This window comes from Mastomys coucha, unplaced genomic scaffold (assembly GCF_008632895.1).
Source record: "Mastomys coucha isolate ucsf_1 unplaced genomic scaffold, UCSF_Mcou_1 pScaffold21, whole genome shotgun sequence".
Classification (NCBI taxonomy): domain Eukaryota; kingdom Metazoa; phylum Chordata; class Mammalia; order Rodentia; family Muridae; genus Mastomys; species Mastomys coucha.
In genome coordinates, this window is record NW_022196904.1 from 3,310,138 (window position 1) to 3,313,139 (window position 3,002).

A 3,002-nucleotide genomic window follows, 5' to 3' on the forward strand; every position below is an offset into this window, starting at 1 on the left:
TTTTATTGTCCTCTGATACCTCAATAGAACTTGGAAAATAGACTGTGTCAGGCTCAAATATTAAGCCTAATTTAATCTAAAATTAAACCTGCTTTTAGAACAACCTTAATATGTTCTTTCTGAAAGACTAATAAAGACATTTACTACATGACTGAAGTTTAATAATTCCCTTTTAAAAATATGGTGGAATACACATGAAGTGCTAGGAAATAAAGGTAGAAAGATGAGGAATTCAAGGCCAGCTTTGGCTACATAGTAAATTTAGGGCTGGCCCAAGCTATGTGAGACCTTGTCTTTAATAAAAACAAAGCCAAAAATTAATGATAATATATTTCTTTAAAAGATTTATTTATTTGTGTATTTTAGTTTTTGAAGATAGAGTTTCTCTGTGTAGCCCTGGCTATCCTGGAACTAGCTCTGTAGACCAGGCTGGTCTAAAACTCAAATCTGCCTGCCTTTGCTTCCCAGTGCTGGGATTAAAGTCGTGCACTATCACCACTAGATTCATTTATTCTTATAGCATGTGTATGAGTTCTCTGCCTGCATGTAGGTTATGTGCATCATGCATGTGCAATGCCTGCAGAGGTCAGAAGAGGTGCTCAACCCCAGGAACTGGAGTCACAGACAGCTATGCACTGGAAAAATGATCTCAGGTCCTGTGCAAGAGCAGCCAGTGTTCTTCACTGTCCCAGAACTTTTCATAAAGAATGAGATGATAGATATTTTTGGAGTTTCTGTAGCTACTTCAATTTTGCCACTGTGGGAAGGCAGTTGCAGATAAAACCAAAAAGGAATGAGGGCCTTCGTCCGGAAGACTATTTGTGGACGTCAGCAGTTGAATATCATATAATGCCTGTGCATCACACATATGCAGTACACAGGAGGCCAAGAAAGAGCTCCCCTGGAGCTGGAGTTATAAATGGCTGTGAGCTGTCTTGTGGAGGCTGGGAATTGAACCTGTGCCCTCTGGAAGCCAGTGCTTTCAACTACAGAGCTCTCTCTCCATCCCATAAAAGGGATGAATTATCTTGTATGCATTTCTCAATTCTCATTTTAAGGAAGAATTGTTTTTATTTTTAAACAATATTTTGTGCAACCAGGGTTTTGTGGAATGTGCCTCAAATATGCTGGCATGGCCATTTGAAAACAGTTCACATGCAACCGGTATTCAGTAAATGCATGCTGAATGGAGTCAAGAATTGTTTCCCTGAGGGAAGTATTTGTTTTGTGTCTGCAGTATGCTATGGGCTAGGAATGCAACAATAGATAGCACCCATAAGTCTATCTAGAGAAGTGAAATGCCTTTACTGAGTAGCTGCCGGGTATGTCCAACCTGTGGCCCATGGACCACATGCAGTTGAGGGCAGCTACAAGTGAAGCCTGCACACAACTATAAAGCTATTTAAAACACTAGGAGAGTTACCATGCTGGTAACTTGCTCAGTGGGTAAGGGGCCTATTGTGTAGGTATGGACACTTCAGTTCCAACCAATCTCCAGCACTCACAAAAAGCCAGTGGGAGAGAGGAGGTCAAATGTTGAGGATGGAAAGGGAAATGTGGGGGTAGAAATGATGTAAATATATTGCTCATGCATGAAATCCTCAGGTAAGGTAGTGCTTGGGGTTGGGGCAGGCAGATCTCTGGAATTTACTACCTAGAAGCCTAGCCACTCAGTGAGTTTTGGGTTCGGTAAGAGATCCTGCCTCAAAAAAAAAAAAATGGTGAGAAAAGGATGGTGATCTCTGGCCTCTACACACATGTATACAACACAATGCAAAGGCACACCAGCATGCACATATATATACTACATGCATGCACACACACACACACGCACACACACGCACACACACACACACACACACACACACACACACACACAGAATTTTTAAAACTCTGAAGTTAGGGCTAGAGAGATGGCTCAGTGGTTAAAAGCGTTTTTCCAGTTGCTTTTCCAGGGGACCCAATTTCAATTCCCTGTACCCACATAGCAGCTCAGAACTGTCTCTCTAGTTCCAGGGGATATGACGCCCCCTTCTGGCCTCCTTGGGCACTGCATGCACATGATACACACGTATGCTGGCAAAAACATCAACACACATGAAATAAAGTTTTTTAAAAAAGTAAACCTCTGAGGATTTTTATTATTTTTTTTTTTGCAACTCAATTATGTCGTCTAAGTATAGGTTTTATAGAGGGTGACATTCTCTTACAATATCCAACAGTTGGAGAAGCTTGATACAGCATTCTGATCTTAGATATATATACACACTTTATATATGTAATTATAGAATTTTAATAATAAGATTAGCACCTTCTGGTCTCTCTGGGCTGGTGTCCTGAGCAGACCTTGTGCAGCCAGTTCCACAACACCCAGAGGAAGCTCCACTCCCAGGTGCTCTGACACTCTCAGGAACAGAGGTAAGGAGGACCCAACATCTGTCCCAACACCGGGAATAACTGGGACCAGCGGGACCGGGCACACAGGAACTCCACCAGCAGAGTGGCTTGGGTTCCTTCCGGTCTCTCTGGGCTGGTATCCTGAGCAGACCTTGGGCCCAGGCTCCACAGTCAGTCCCACAACACCTAGAGGAAGCTGTTGGACTCCCAGGTGCTCAAACAAGCCCAGGATCACAGGAAGGACTGGCTCCAGTCAGATTTAGCAAGGGCAGGTAGCACTCGAGATAACCAGATGGCGGGGGTGGGGGGTTGGGGGGTGCAGGGTGGGGTGGGGCAGGCGTAAGAAAATAAACAACACAAACCAAGGTTACTTGGCATTATCACAACCCAATTCTCCCACCATAGCAAGTCCTGGACACACCATCACACTGGAAATGCAAGATTCAGATCTAAAATCATTTCTCATGATGATGATTCAGGACTTTAAGAAAGACATAAATAGCACTCTCAAAGAAATACAGGCGAACGCAGGTAAAGAGCTAGAAGCCCTTCAAGAGGAAACACAAAAATCCCTTAAAGAACAACAGGAAAACACAATCAAACAG